Genomic DNA, 17,377 nt, shown 5'->3' on the forward strand with positions numbered 1-17,377 from the left:
ATAGTCACACAAACATACATACACACACAAGGACTGAACATTGTTGTCCATATGAGACTTTCCTAGGCCTCTAGGCAGTAAATAAGTGGTAGGCATTGCCCCTCTCCTTGAGAAATACGCAGCCTATACTTCTGAACAAAAACTCTAAAGTTTCATCCAAAGTTTCAAAACTATCCTAGTAATTTATTAGCTCAAAGGAATATGCTCACATTCTCAGAGTGTGAGGCATCATTTGAATACTGCTGTGGTAGAAAATAGAAAGGAGTGTTTGAAATCTCGTTAAAAAGCCACTTACCGATTCCTGAAGCTTTCAGGGAGAGAAATCCTATCACTTCTAAGGACTGTCTCATAAATCGTTATTTCTGAACGCAAAAATCTTCTGTGAAGCAAGTTAAAATTAAGGTCATGGATTGCCTTCAATGCACTTGGCAGTTTTGTGTGGTCAAAGTATAGCAATGGCCACAGTCCCCGTATCTCAATCCTGTGTTAATAATAATTGCGCATCTATTCAAGAGTCTGTCCACCCTGTGCTCATACTAATCAGGGACTGATGGCAGCCTCAAGGTCTCTGAATCTCCTAGGAGAAGATTATTTTTCTTTTAGAGTTATGTACACACACACAGACACACACACACAGAGGCACATATACACACACATACACCCAGAAGAAACATACTCTTTCAAACGCCTATGATGAACTTTGCTCTCTGAAAAACCTATTTAGCTCAAAAGCAAAATGTCTCCCAAGAGTCCCCATACTCTTTGGCACTCTAGTTCTTTCTTATTCCTTCCATTTTATTTTACTTTGATCTTTCCACATTTCTTATTATTTTAAGTACTAGCTGTCTGTAGACGACTTCATTCTTTGAAAGCCTTTCGGGACTATTGTGTACGACTTTTTTTTTTTTTTTTTTTTTTTGCGGTACGTGGGCCTCTCACTGCTGTGGCCTCTCCCGTTGAGGAGCACAGGCTCCGGATGCGCAGGCTCAGCGGCCATGGCTCACGGGCCCAGCTGCTCCGCGGCATGTGGGATCCTCCCGGACCGGGGCACGAACCCGCGTCCCCTGCATCGGCAGGCGGACCCTCAACCACTGCGCCACCAGGGAAGCCCTTGTGTATGACTTTTATTTGTGCAAAACTGAAACTAAATCTGCCTTAGTCATTATCACATATAGTTTATCTTTAGAATTCTGGGGCTGTAGCAACTTTTCTGGCTGAAGGACGTGCACTGGATGGTGCCATTCATAGGTGTAAGACGCTCTTGTTGTTTTGAGTGTCCAACCAGATTGAAATATTAAGTCTTTCACTTGCTAAATGGAAACTATGGATAATTCCTGAGCTGCTGTGTTGGAGGCTCTGATCTCACGTCTGCATCACTCCACCATCCAGATTGCACCTGGACCACCAGCAGTGGAAGGCAGAGGTGTGCTATGTCTCCTTTGATTGCATCCCTAGTGTCAATGAAGAATTGTGTTCAAGAAATACTTGTGACGTGAATAAGTGCTGGATGGAGGTCAAGGGGATGCATGATGTCCCCAGCCCCACCACAAGGAACAACTTCTTATTTTGCCTCTGGGAAATGGCAGCTTTGCTGGTAGAGGCTGAGGGGGGCTCCTATCCTGGTTTTATGCTAAGTTAATATTTCACCAGCTCCCCGGCAATATACAGTTAACTGTATACAGCACTATAGTAAGATGCCTCCAAATTCTGGGGACAAGCCAGCTTCTGACTATTAAATCAATAAAAGCTGAAGTACCATGGATGTAAGTGGCCATCTGCAAACAAACCAACTATTGGATATAGTTTAAATGAAGTATCAAAAATGTTCCCAGATATCCATTGAAAAATGTATGTATAGTCAAGCCTTGAGTGTTACTAAAGAATGTTGTAACCTACTAAACTGCATTACAACTCAGTGGCCTAAAATAACTGGATGGTACATATAAAAAGGGGAATTGGACAGCAGGGATCTATCAGGGTTTATCTCCCAGATCATTGTTGACTGCCAGCTCCTCCCTGACTCATCTCCCAGGGGTGGACTTGTTTGACCTTCCATGAGCCTAGAATCCATTCTTATTCTCAGCAGGGGAAACTGAATGAATTTCAACCCTTTAGTCTGGGCCTCAATATTGAGCACCTTTTCTGTTTGCCTGACTCTGTCCTAAACTTAATGTAGTTCTGTCCATTGTGCTAATGTCATCCAAGGAAGAAACATATTACTTCTGGTTCCCCAACAGGAATATGCTACTGACCTTCCAAAAATATGGACTGTGCAGTGCCCTATTGGATGTTCCATGTTTTGTGGGAAGACGGTTCCAATCCTGGTTCCAATGATTCCTAAGTTTGGGAAATGCTGTGTACCATATCCAATTTATATAGGCTTATAATTCAAATCAGCATGTCAAAGATTAAGAAGTGATACAGCAAAGAAATCTATTTTTCCTGTTTGAGTACAACATTTCCAATATTTCTTGAATGAATAAATAAATAAATTAATTAAAAAAAAAACAAGCCACGAAGTGCTACTTCCTGGATCCGTGTTCACCAAGCATCCTACTGACAGTTAATGTGATGTCCCAGACACATGATACCAAGAATTACTCCATAGAGTACCTGTAAGTATTTTGGCAAACAGAATCTTGCATTGTGTGTGGAGAAGAATTCTTAGGGTCCAAGACAGGCCTGAAAAGAGAGATTGCTGAGATGATTTAGCAATATTTGCCAATGGTACAGCAATTGTGAGGGGCTTGTTCATTTTTGTCATCCTTGTTTCAGATAAAAGTGACCTCACTAAGATGATGCCAGCTTGTGAGACCCTGGCTGGACTGTGGCCATTCTCTTCCATTAACCCCAGACAAGGGTGAACCATCACTGCCCAGTTACCCTGTTCATTTCTTCTTCGTTAGTTAGAGAAGGATGTGGTAAGTATGGAGAGCCTCAATTTTTTTTTTTTATTAAAGTAACACATCTGTTTATGGCTTAAAAAAAAAAGTAGCATAGACATCCTGACAGAACACTGTGAGTTACATACAGATAACAAAATCATTTAATAAACTAAATTTCATGTACTTTGCTTTAGCTAACAAATCAAAGAGGTTGTATAGATTATGCAGTTTAGGGTGAGCAAATAAACAGATAAATGGGGCCACTTCCCTTTCTCACACCATCCTAGCTCCACCTCTTCAGGTCATTTACATGAAGGATCTGAGAGCCAGGGAAGTTAAGAGTTTATAAAACACAGATCATTAGACTACCTATCCTATCAGGTTATTGAGAATATTAAATTTTTAAAAATGCATACACACTACGTAGCACAGTGCATAGTACAGGATAGGGATGCCGACTCTTTTACCTATTATAAATTCAAAAATTAAAGGCCCTGAACCTTAACTTGGCTTCCCAGGCCTTTGCCTTCCATGTTATACTCTCTGCCTGCAGCTTCCCAGGGTCCATCCTAGGCTTCAACTTTTGCTTTCTTTGATCAAGTGCCTGCCATTTTCTGCAGACATGGAAGGTCTGTTTTGGAACATGAACTTCCAGGGCCTCATCCCAAACTCCCTTGATGGTTGAGTTTCCTTTCCCTCTGCACTTGGTCTGGGAGGATGACTCTATCTCTTTAACTCACCTTGACCGTCACACAGTGGGGATACCTGTGTTCCTCTCCTCCTTTCCAGCCACTTCTTACTTCCTCTTGCTCAATGCTGACCCTGCATTTGCCTCAGACTCAGCCACCTGAAATCTCCCCACTCGTTCGATAGCATTTTTTCATAGGAACTTGCATTTCAGAAGCTAGTTTTGTTACCCTAGCACTTTGGCTCTTGTCAGGGTCTGATTTGAAACCATCCAGCTTGACTAAGTAGTTACTAATCTGTTTGGTTTCCATTTAAACTTCCCTTTCCCTGCCACGTGCTCATTACTGTGGTTTATATTCAGCTTCTGGTGAGAACTAACCATTTTTGTGAAGCCTAGAGCATAATAGGTATTAAAAGCTCAGGCCTTCTGATGCATCTGCTATTTGTTTTCCCTCTCCACTAATTAGCGGGTCTACATTCTTCTTTGTCTTGCTCCTAATGTATTTGTGAAATATTGTCTGGCTGCCCTTTGTTTCTCTTGCTGGTTGCATCTCATCTCATGCTCTGGCTTTCCGGCTGCTGTTCCCATATTACACACACCCTGTTCCCTTCCCCTTGCCTTTAGCAGAGTGCCTTCATTTTCCCCTGCATGTCATTTTATCCTGGCAGCTTAAAACCCAGCGTGGGTTTTGCCTTCCATACAATCACTGGCTGGGTGAAAGCTTCAGGACATATCTTAAGCACTGGAAAATAGGAATATTTGGCTCTATGGCAGCTAGTGCTTAACACCAAATCTAAAATATTCCAGTATGTTCTGGAAAGTCGACCTACCCCGACCCAGCAGGCTGGAAATCTTGCCATGAGGTTATGTCATGGTCTGGGGATTCTACGATAGTCAGTGGTAGCCTTGGTTGACTTCAGTGAAAGTTGGACCAGGCGTCAGGCACGAAAGGGGCTTAGATACTGGTTCTTCTTGCCATTTCCTGCTCCTGTGAAAATTGGCAGAAATTTCAGCTTTCTCTCTAGGTCTTTAAACAAATGCTTAACAAGTCGGGGACAGTTCAATGTTATCATGCTGTTTTAAAAATGTGAAGTGGGCTCAAAACTTTGGTGGCCCGTTGCCTGGCCTGGTGCACTAAACCGTTTAGATGACCCAATTATAAAGTGGAAAACAGTAACTGGGGTGCAGACTTCCTCATCTGGTGATAAGAAGGGCTCTCTCCTGCTTTACCTTCTTACCTGTATTAAGGAGCCAGAGGTTCTGGGTTTATCTACACTGAAGGACTCCTTATACCCCTTGCTCTGTAGAGACCACCTCTAACCCTCTGGAGTCACCAGGGCAGGAGAGCCTCACCCCCTCACCTACCTCATGTGCATCTCTTGAACTGAGTGTTTGCTGCTTTAATTGTAAGCAGAAGTGAAAGTAACCCAACTGGGTCCAACTCACCATTCTCACTTATCTTTGAAGCCGGGACTGGCCTTGTGGTCTGGCCTAACTCAGCATCTGGGAGGTGGTTTTCACCAATGGAAAAACCTGAAATTGTTCACCTGTGAAAAGGCTTTCCTGAGGAGAATGGGACCTGACAGGAACATTGCAGGCATTCTTTAATTTTCAGCACTTGGCTTTATGGGATACGTCTGTCAGGATTATTTTTCTTTTCTTTTTCTACGACTAAGAACTTAAATTAGGTGTTGACTTGTGAAGTTTCAAAGCTTCTATAGTTATCCTAAATGGTCATAATGCAGACACATCTTACGTACCAGAACAAAGACTGTCAAAAGTAATGGCGCGGGTCATTTCATTTATTAAAATTCCAACTTATTCACTCATGGTCTGAATTCTTTTTTTAAAAAAAATTTAGCCTAATACTAGGCTATCTTAATTTTATAGAATATTTATTCCAAGTATTCATTTGTCCCTATTTGAATAGGACTTCTTGAGCCTGACCCTTTAAAAGGCAATTGTCTTCAGAGATCAGTAGAGGCCCTGCTTCATGAACACATAAAACCTGCCCCAAAAGAGCCAAATAACTTTCCCAACTCCTTTCCTGACACTTTAGCAAATCCCACTTTGCTAAATTCTGTTCCTAGCTTGCTGCTTGTCGTGACTCCCCCAAATCCATGCCAGGCTGCCCTCAGGTGGGTATTCATATGGAGCCTCAGATCGCCCTGTTTTATGTTATTTTATTTCTTGATGGGTTTCCTGGAATTCTGCTTATTTTTTCTAAAACTTGGTTCTTAGTCATCCCTTTCCTGACTCTCTTTGGTTTGAACTCCTGACAAATTTTTGTTTACTTGGAAAGCTCTGATGGGCTTACCTCTGGTGCCCGGCTGCCAGCAAGGTACTTCTCCACCTATGTGGAGAAACTGATTTTCTTTGATGGTAGCCTCTCAGCCAAACTGTCCTCTTCTGAACCTTTGGAGTTTGGGTCACTAATAGGATGGTCCTTAAAAGTGGCTACTTCTCTTTTGAGTACAGCACTGTTTGTCTCTTACCTTTTTGTGGCATGCTCTATCTACTCTGAGGTCCACCAGATAAACGTCCATGAAACACTAGGTGCAAACATTCAGCTTCTTTTAGATTCTGTGCATCACCACTTAGTACTTAATTAATAGTTTTACTGAGTCTCGGTTAATACTTTGTAGCTCAAGATAATAAGAGAGAATTCCTACTCTTGTAATGTTTGGAGTTATAGAATCATTATACTAGAAGAGCGCATAAACATTCTCCAGTACAATTCTCTCTCAATATTCAGGAGACCAGAACCCAGAGAAGTTAAGTAACTTCTCTGAGGTCACACAGTGGCAGACCCCAAAAATGGAAATGTACCATTCTGCTTTCTATTGTATTTTCCTTTTTTTTTTTTTTTTTTTTTTGCGGTACGCGGGCCTCTCACTGTTGTGGCCTCTCCCGTTGCGGACCACAGGCTCCGGACACGCAGGCCCAGCAGCCATGGCTCATGGTCCCAGCCGCTCCCCGGCATGTGGGATCTTCCCGGACCGGGGCACAAACCCGTGTTGTCTGCATCGGCAGGAAGACTCTCAACCACTGCGCCACCAGGGAAGCCCTGTATTTTCCTTTTATCATAGTTCAGTCACACACAAATAATGTGCACACATGTCCATGTGAAACCTGGGCTGGAGAAAGCCCAATATTTGTTTTAGGACCATTTCTAGCTATAGAGCTGGGCCTAGGGGAAAGAATCACATTCTCACAACTGCTCACAACAGTTTCAATCAGATTAGAGAGAGAGATAAAGAAGGTACAACAAGGTGAAGCATCATTTTTGGGCAGAAGGTAGCAGTTGGTCTGGGTGCTGTCGCTGAGAGCCTACCTAGTCTATTAGTGACATGAAAGAGATGCTAGGTGTGATGGGGTGTCTGGATTGCTGGGTGGGTTTCAAGGAGATAGTGGGTGGTTATGACACAGTTTGTTACCTTTTCAATGGAAATGAAATACAATAGTGCCAAGGAGGTCGTTTCATTTACACAAGAAACGGGCACACCCCAGGTGTGGGCAGCTGGGAAGCTGGTAAAGGAAATGCTGTTTCCTAAAGGTTTTTCTAGCACATTAACTGCATAATTCCTCAGCAGGATCGAGCTCTGGGCACAGTGCAGACCTCTCCCCCATAATTACCATAGTGGGGTCGCTTTTGGAAAAGCCTCAAAGCTCTTGTTGAGCAGTTCAGCACCCAGCGAGACCACACCTTCAACACTTCTCTTTCCACCTATTTTCTTTTTAATGCTGCCAATCCAAATTGCTTCCTAAAACTGGGCTAATTTCATGAGACTAAGCTGACATGAGCACTTGCTGACGCATTCAATGCAGTTGAGGAAGGGACCCAGGTTTCAGACGTAAAATACAGACTCAGGGTGTCAGCCTGAACTCCAGGAGAGTGTCACATATCACAATCTCATATTTCTTAGTATACAAGCTGAGCTGACCGAGGTCAGGATGGAAAAGCCTTGACAGCCTTCCTGTTTTTCTTACGAGACTCTCCTTCCCTCCTCCATGCCCAGAATTCTTATATCAGGAACGCAAAAAATGAGTCAATTGGCTAAAAGCGTGGGCTCAAGGATCAGTCAGCCTGCGTTTGGATAAAACTGGCTCCGTCTCTTACTCCTTCAGGCTAGTTACTTACCACTCAGCCTGGGATGCCTGAATCTAAGTGCGATTCTCCTCAAGCTATACCAAAATTCAGTCACTGAATTAAGAATACTCCCAATAACGCCTACCTGTGACCCAGTGATTGTGAGCCTTGGAGGAGATCAAGGGCAAAGCGGCAACTCTCAATAAATGTTAGATATTATGTGATTGGTCTTTGTTTCATGGGAAGACATTAATTAATTCACACTTTAATTAATTCATGAATGTGTCCATGCATTTCTCCCAGTAGTTTTAGCATTAAACAATGAGCGAGAGTGGTGTATAAGATCAAGGGTTCTATCAAAGGGTGGAAACATTGGCAGCCTGGTAGATTAATGGAGAGGTAAACACTGCCTTCCAAGCCCAGGCTTATTTGGTCTTGGTGAATGAAGATTCTAGGCTAAGAGAGATGGTTCTGAGATGAGTAGGGTGTGGCAGAACTAATGATTCATCTGGGACTGGGAGGGGACTGTCTCCTTCCAAACTTCAGAGGACTCGGGAGAGAACGCATACTCAGCAGAGGTGAATTTCTCTCTCTCTCTCTCTCTCTCTCTCTCTCTTATGCAGCTGAATATTTATTTTCTGCCATCTTCTCTCTCCAGATCTATGGACATAATTTACATGGGACCCCCGAGGGTAATTAAGCCAGCAATTCCTTTGCCAGTAAAATGAGAAAAGCCAGCTCTCAGTAAATGCTGAATTCCACTATGGATATTGCAGAAACAGAACCAAAAACAGCTGCAGTTTATCTGTGCTGCCGAATTGACTATAATTTGCTGCTACCCTCACCCTTACCACATAGCAATCAGTGTACAGAAGTACAGAATTTTAAGATGATGAATGTTTTATTTCTTAAAATAAACAGTAGCAATTTAGATACACAGTTGTGTATTTTACATTTCTTTTTTTTTTATATCGTAAAAGTATATTGGAAACTTCCTTAGGGTCAAAATCCTTACGTGCACTTGTCAAAAATATCAAGATGACAAGTTAATATGGAATTCAGATTTAAATAATCGACTATACAGAAATATTCCATGAAATTTCTACTGGTTTTGTTTGCACTGACGGAGCAATGGCTATTCCTTACTCGCGGCTGGGTATCTGAAGGGTGTCAGATTTAATAGTTCCAAAAGTTAGTACTAGACCAAGATGTGAGGATTTTTTTTTTAAGTTAACTTATATTTCACCTAGCAAATTCCAGTCTCCAAATGTGTTTCCTTGGTTGCCATGACCTTCCTAGTCTACTAATCCACAGGCATGCACTTACCATATTACTAGCCCCCTCACAGATTCTCATCAGAGTTGGTTATTATGACTGTCTTGTGTCAAATCTAAGCTCCAGGGATGTTAAAGCACACTGATATTTCATTTACTACTAAGTAAGAAAAAGCATTGCCCCCTAAACTGTACCAGACCATAGATTGGTAAGATGCTTCCCCATTTCAGATGTTCAATGAGAAAAGATTGTTATCTCAGAATCAATAAAATATGACATCTCCACTTTCCAGAGGAGAAACTGGCCAAGTGACCAATCAGAGTTCACATAGCTACTAAGTGGCAAAGCCAGGAAACTCTAGTCTCTGGTTTCTGACTTCAGAAATCTTTCCAACCTTGCTTGTTCAGCATTGTGACCTTGAGTAGTCATGAATTCTCTCTGTGCTACCCTTTTTTCCTTCTTTGTTTCAGGTGAAGTGAACAGCGATAATAATAGTGTATCAGGGAGGCACAGTGGGATACTGGGCTGAAAAGAATTCTTTGAATTCAAATGATCCTCTTTGCTCCCTTCAAGGTCACTTGATTTCTATTTTTTTCCCAGTTTGAATGATGTTCATTTTTTCCTAATTATTAAATATAAATGTTCAACTGCTATTGATTATTGTTTGAAAACAAGAGTAGTAGGAGATTACAGCTCAAATGAGTGATCTTTAGTCAAAGAAATTAGACAATAAATCATGTGACTCCAGTTGAAGCATTTTCAAGATGTCATTGTATGTAAATGACTAGTTTTAGTATGTATCATAACGTGTGATTTCATGAGTCGGCACAGATAGTGTACGTCAGCTTCCTTACATATATGGAATCCAATTGTAAGACCTCAGCTCAAGGTTTAGAAAAGGTGACCAGATGCTGTTGTAGGGTTCATCATCCCTGCGCAGAGCTCAGAGGGGGTTTCACGTGTTCAGTATCTGCTGTCCTCTGTAGCTCTTACTATTCCTGGTGGGTTTTGTTTTATTTTTTGTATATTCAGATCTCCTTTCAAGTCAAAATGCCACAGGCAAAGCATTTTGGTCCTTGCTGCTATTACACATTCACATAACCTCTTCTGTAAGTCTTTGTAAATAAATGTTGATTAGCTGTGTTTGGCCAGGCATCCAGAGGTTATCGTGATTTGGCTGATGAGGAAATGGAATGTAAAATTTACTGGGGAGCAATAATTTGAATCATACCAAATGGTGACCCAATGGAAGTTTCAGAATTAGCACTTATTTTTTTTTTTTTTTTTTTTTTTGCAGTACGCGGGCCTCTCACTGTTGTGGCCTCTCCCGTTGCGGAGCACAGGCTCTGGATGTGCAGGCTCAGCAACCACGGCTCACGGGCCCAGCCGCTCCACAGCATGTGGGATCTTCCCAGACCGGGACACGAGCCCGCGTCCACTGCATCGGCAGGCGGACTCTCAACCACTGCGCCACCAGGGAAGCCCAGCACTTATATTTTTGATTTGCTAGTTTTCTGTTTAAGCCATACAGCCATCTCTGGCTATTTGTTCTCTTTGGAAAGGGACCCAAAAGGTACCTCTGTTGCTAGTGCAGCTCTGCTGACCACCCCCCAACGACTCCCATCCACACCAGCTACTCTCCTTACCATGCAGTGAATCCACAAGTTCATCCCATTCTCTCCTGGGGCTCAGCTTAGGCTTGTCCTCTCAGCTGAGGCTCAAGGCACTGCCCTCAGGAAGTTTTCTGGGCCATGAGATTTCCAGAACTTGACCATCCTCTCTTCCTGTGCTTGTTTCTTCATGGGTTGATGTTCTTTACATAAGTTCCGGAGGAGCGGGGACCCTATCTGTCATTTTTCTGTATCCTCTACCTCACTTAAGTGATGCTGTACATACAGATGCTCAACAACTATTAATTCATAACAAAAAGCATGTTTGATCCAGTTGCTCATCACCCATCAGTAGGTCAGTTGTGTCCTTGACCAACTGATTGAAAACCAATTCCATGGATGGATCAGACTACAGCTATCACCCAGGGTCATTTCTCTCTGGAACTGTCCCCTTTCCCACTCTTCCAAACTGAGTTTTACCATCTCACATTCTGGAATACTTACAATCAAGAACTTTATATTTGTGTGCATCCCCGGAGGATCTAGGGATAACATCTTCTAAGACCCTCAGGGGTTCTGTGTACTTGGCAAAGAATAAGAATGAGGCTGTCAGGACGGCAGCCATCAGGAGTGGATGGCTTTAGGGTGTTGGAATAGGTGATGGAAAGTAGGAGCCCTGCTGGCAAGAGAAAGAATCTAGGCTTTGTTTAGGGAAGGATTCTAGGTTCTGCTTACATATATTACTTTTGCCCCTTGTTTGGAGTTAATTTAGAAGGCGGCAGGGTCTGTCCCAAAGTACAATCGGAGTGTTTGTATTTTTAAAAATGAAAAATCTTCAAAGAAGGTAAATACTTTATGATTTAGATTTATGACACATCTTTTGATACTATCATCTTGACTATTTCACTGTAATTTGAACTTTCTAAATATTACATGTGAGTAGCTCTGCTAAAACCATCTTGAAACCATAGGATAAACTGAGGTTTCCGTGTTACTTTTATTTTTGGTGTTTCATTTTATTTTTCTCTCTCCTACTTTATATTAAGTGAAAAAGGAGGATTCACTTAATCAGACAAAAGTATTTGCTCTTATGGACTGACTTCATCTTTCTCTTAAAAAAGCTTTGAAACAGAAAGTGGAAGAGGGAAATCTCTGGGCCTAATAAGTTGATCATATCAGGATAAAGGAAATGTTGCTCTTTCGACAGAGCAGGACTAGTAGGACTAGCTGTGGGGATGATCTGGCTGTGACATCCATTGCCTTTGGATTACTAGGGTCGATAGGGTGCTATCATTTCTTAGGTATGTCATTGCAATTTATGAGGAAAAAAAGGGACAAAATTCTCCAGTGCCCTGTGAACCGTTAAGGTAACAGAGAATTTGGTCCATTATGAATGCTTAACTTGAATCGTTTAATGGCCACTGATTATTATCGTTGTGCCATACACAGAAAGAATAGTAAATGAAAGAGTGGGTGTTGTGGATGACCTGATGTATCTTCAAAACATCAACCACCTTCACGCCCTTTTTATTGTGTCAGATCAATCGCTAAACTCTTGGATTTCAACTTTAGACAACAGGCAACATCATATAAAGGAATAGGCTAAAACCATCAGGAGATTATTTCTTTTAAACCTGAGATGGAGGCCAGAGTGTTGATTTGACCACCCAGGAAGACTGAGAGCTGAACTTTCCATCTTCTGGTGCCAAAGAAAATTCAAAAAGCAACTAGAGAAACAACTGTGGTTTAAAGGAGGGTAGGAATGGCCAAACAGCAGAAATCAAACTGTCTTTAATTGATCCTGTTAAGAGTTCCCAGAGGTGTCTACACCGGGCTTTTCTGAAGAAGCAAGGTCTCATGTTAGGTGTACACTGGCAGTAGAGAAATTGTTTTCTATTTCCCGGTATGGGACCAAATCCTGTCATTATAGATGTTGCCATCAGAAGTGCAAAGATTTGCCAAGTTCTTACCATGGGAATAGAGGATGAAGAGGAGGCGTGCTCTTTGATCACAGAAACTTCCTAAATTGATTGTTTTGTTTATACCCTGGAGCAAGGACCTTGTCAGTTTATAAAAAATTGGATAACCAAAAAGAAAAATTAGGGTAACTTTGCCAGATTCCCATGGTCCTCAGGAATATACCCATTTCGATATCCCTCTGTTTTGAGGTTCCGGTAATTCAACTCAACAGATAGCTACGTATTGAAGGCCTAACCCTTGCAATCTCCTGCTGGCTCTATAAAAAACAGTCAGAGGAAAAGACATGGTTCTTGCTTTCCAAAATCTTTCAGTCAATCTGAGAAGAGAAACTATTAGTGCAAAGCATTAGCCTCAATAAATAGAGTTAATAACAGCAAGCTTTCTATGGTTCTTTCTGTGTGCTGTAGTCTGTTCTCAGTGGTTTACTTATATTTACTCACAGGTTCTTACAACAACCTATGAAGTAGGTGATATTATTATTCATTTTCCATAGATAAGGGAACTGAGGCGCAGATAGGTTGAAACACCTTACTCAAGGTCTCCTGGCAGAACAAGCATCCCAGCTCAGGAGGAAAGCTCCACATCTGTATTGACTGCCATTCCATGTACCACTCCCTAGACAAAAAGCCCTACGCTACAGGGGCTTTAAATGCTGAGTTTATTTATGTAATTATCAGACTCTCTTCTTGTTTTTACTTTTCTCCTTTACAGTACATTCTCCAAACAGCAGAGCGATATTTTCTTTAAAACATAGAACAGATCATTCAACGCACTGGTTCAAACCCTTGCTTGGCTTCTCATCTCAGGCAGAATCCGGTCTAAACTCCCCTGCAGGCTTAGGTTTGTCCCCATGTTCTGCTGCTGCCCCCTCCCAGGGCTCCTCTCTCCTCTCCTGCCCCTTTTCCACCAAGTGCTGCTGGCCTTTCTATTCTGAGAATGTCTCTTGCTCCTTCTCTCTTCAAGTCTTGTGCATGTTCCACTCCCTCTCTCGAGAAGGTTTGACCCCCCCAGCTCTGTGCATGGCTCCCTCCTATTTTATTCAGATCTCTGCTCAGATACCACCTCCCTGGACAGAACCTACAATGGTCATCCCACCGCTTAGCCCTCTCCACTCCCCCATTGCTGTATTTTCTTATGAAACTTATCATTATCTGACAATTTATTATTTATGTATTTATTTCCTGTCTGTCACTGCTATTAGAATATAATCCCCATGGGGGAGGGATTACATCCTTTTTGTTCACTGCTACAACCCCAGTGACAAGAACACAGCCAGCATATTATCAGTGATGATAAGTATTTGGTAAATGAATGAATGAATGAACAAATGGATGAAATATCACCTCAGGGAAGATAAACTTTCTGTCAAGGGAAAAGTAAATGCAAAAAGATTTTGATATTTTACTTCTCTCTCCCCTCACTCTCCTGTTGTTCAGAACCACATTTCTAAACAACACAACCTAAAAGAAACACTGCTAAGAGCTCCTTTTCCTAGATGGATAGTTGCATGAGGGACTAGAAGCCACTGCCTTCCTGAATCAAGTATTAAAGGATGACTTGTCATCCATGAAAATGTCTAAGTTTCATTCATGATAATAGTACTTAGTGGTGTGTGAATAAAAAGTAAATATCATGATGAAATATGCATCCAAAGGGACCATCATTAAATCAAGCCTCAACCAAGAAAGAGTAAATGAACTAATATTAAAGGCAATTATGGTTCAGATAAGTATAATTACTTTTCCAGAAAAGGGGAAAAACATCTAGGAGTATAATGCATGGGCAAGGGCAGATGGGTTCAGAAGCCACCTTCTCCCTTGGTCAGTAGAAATGCCTATGCAGATGCTAGACCTCGTCTGTAGAAAGAGCACAAATCAAGATCCATGCAGGGTCACTGGTGTCCCTTCCATCTCCTAACTTATCAGTGTGCATGCTGATGGGGAAATGGAGAAAGATACCTAATTCTCTGAGTCCTCTAGGAATTTGTTTTTAAGGAATCATGGAGATTTTCTGCAGTGGGACTGCAGTGGTCACTGTCCCACTTTCCCAAGATTGCACCAAAGCTGAAATAGTGGCTTGGCAGGACATGTGGTTAATCTTAAATGAACTCTGTCTAAGAAAGGCAGGGGAGTCTCAGAGATTATTCTCTGGAGCAGGCTAGGGATTATTCTGTAGTAGACTATCACAAGCAGGCATGATGGAAATAGAACAGTTTACTCAAAAAAGACGGAGTGATATCCGATGCTTTCCACCTCAGTGTAACCACCTCCTGATTCTTCCAGTACCTGAAGTTATTTATGAAAGGGAAATCAAACACAAAGGCAAAAACAGTAGAAAATATAGTTAAACAGTTCCTCTAATTCTTGAGTGTCTTAATGCTGAGAAACTACACATTTCTCAGTTGAAAGAATGTTCTAGGCTTACCCAACCATATAGCTACTTTAGGATTCAAGACATTTGATCATTATTATTTCATTAATTGAAAAATTTCTTCCCTTCCTTTTAAGACATGCGGGTGAAGGAAGTGTTGAATATATAAGCAATTAGACCCCAACACAACTAAGATCCCTAACTGACATTCCTCCCCATGAAATATTGGAGCCATGGTTCAGATAAATCCAACAGTACATTAAAGCTGGCTTGGGCAGTGCAAGAACATGGCGAGGCTTTCTGCTCTAGGTTGTTTGGCTTAAGGATTTGAGGAAGCAAATGGAAGCAGCTGCACTAAGGATTTTCTGCAATTAGGTTCATGCAGATTCTGGAAGTTGCTTATTAGGACCGTCAGTTTCAATCCATCTGGTATTTTCATGTTCAAGTAGTGTTGTGCATTGCTTGGTGGGGTCAGTGGTTTTCCTTTTACTTGCATTGCACAACCATCAAGGCTTATCTGCTGGAGACATGATGCACAATTTGGCTGCCTCTTGCAAAGTACATGAATTTTTGATTTGTCTGTGTGAGACAGCACAGACACCTCCTAGGAGTTCCAGTTTAGACCAGTTCAAGACTTAAGGATGTATTTCTAAGTTGCTCAGGGCTTATATATATATATATATATATATATATATATATATATATATATATATTTTTTTTTTTTTTTTTTTTTTTGCAAGTGTTCTTTCCCCTGGAGCCTTATATAACACATAAAACCAAAGGTAAATGCTATGGAGAGCTAGTTATTTCCATTTTATTTCCTTGCCTGTCTAATATTGATTCAGAAAGCTATAGAATATATTAAGTAATATCCTTGGAAGAGGGCTTGACTCCTTCAAACTTCGGCTAAATTTGAGGGCTCTTAATATTAAAGATCATATCTGATCTCTTAGAATGTGCTAATTTTTAGTGCTATTCTCTTTCTCCCCAGAGTGCTATTTTATACTGTCAGCCTTCATTTGGATGGAGGAAAATTCAATTCAAAGACGTTCACGTGAGCCATGGCCGCTGAGCCTGCGCGTCCGGAGCCTGTGCTCTGCAACAGGAGAGGCCACAGCAGTGAGAGGCCCGCGTACCGCAAAAAAAAAAAAAAAAAAAAAAAAAGACGTTCAGAAGAATTCCACATTAATGTTGTACATCTTTCCCTTCCCACAACTTCCTCTCTTTTTCACCCTACTCCCTCAGTTTGCCATAAGTTTTCAATGCAGGGTTTGGGATGCACTTATTTGGAAATTTTCTATCTCCCCTTCCTCTGTAACTGCTCCCTATCTGCTACGTGGGATTATGTTAAGGCATATCATACCTTCTGGATTATGCAGTTATGAGAACGTTCAACTCCCAGGCCTAATCCCTAACATTTTGTGGACTTTTTTGCATTTGCATCTGATCTCTTAAAACTCTGAGAGCAACCTACTCCCATTAGGCAAAGAGGGGTCCTGGACCAGAATTTATTGGTTTTTCCCAGCTTGTTTTATTTATGTTATCTCATTTAGACTCAGGGTCTAAATTTGCCAAAAGATGATAACCAGGAATGCCCTGTGTTTCTTATAACATATACTGAAATGGGTTATAGCAGAAACAGGGATTGATTTAAGAAGATGAAGTAGCTGCTTATTCTCTCTCATCTTGGCAATTGTGAAGCAGGTCCTGCAAAACATACAATGCTTGGCCTGTGCATCTGGCCAAATGGTTTCCATGTTCTCCTTCCCAGTAGGGGTGGGATGCTGGAAGGATGGGAGGGCAGGGAAAGTGACTCCTCTACTTAGCACAGTGCTACTTGGAAGGAAAGACACAAAACAAACAAATAAGCCTGTGAAACTGGTGGTGGTGTAAGAGAAAACCTGGTGGATATTTTGCTTCTCAAAATTGTGGTTTCCCTGACACATTTCTGGATGTTAGTATGAGACAGGCTTAGTTGTTGCCTTTCGTGTTTCTGACTTAGAGAGCTATAGAATCAGGATACAGCTACAGCTAGGTTATTGAAACAAGAAAAAGAAAGAAAAGAAAAGGGTTCATTTTAGTGTAATGTTGAAGTCCTTGAAACTTGAGGCAGGAGCAGCTGAAGTTAGGAAGTGAATTCCTTCTGGTTCAAAGTGAAGTCCTTTAGTTCAATTCTATGAACTAAAAACCAAACATCCAAAAACCTCCATCGTCCAGTCTACAAAGCACATCCCTTGTCTGTGCACCACGGGACATGACTTTAATCCATACAAGATGTGGAGTATAGTGGGGAATGATAGTGTGCTCTGCATGCACTTTTCCAGAGCCCAGGGTTAGAACTTGTCCTTCCCAAGGCTAAATTCCTTCAAGTTCTAGAGCCTCTTCTCTTCCTCAATGGAAACTAGGATGGGGTAGGGAATGAGTGTGTGAATATGATGGCTGTCTCTGGAATTCAAGCTCCACCAAGTGATTTCTGGTA

This window comes from Mesoplodon bidens (assembly GCF_964165515.1).
Source record: "Mesoplodon bidens genome assembly, chromosome: 3".
Classification (NCBI taxonomy): domain Eukaryota; kingdom Metazoa; phylum Chordata; class Mammalia; order Artiodactyla; family Ziphiidae; genus Mesoplodon; species Mesoplodon bidens.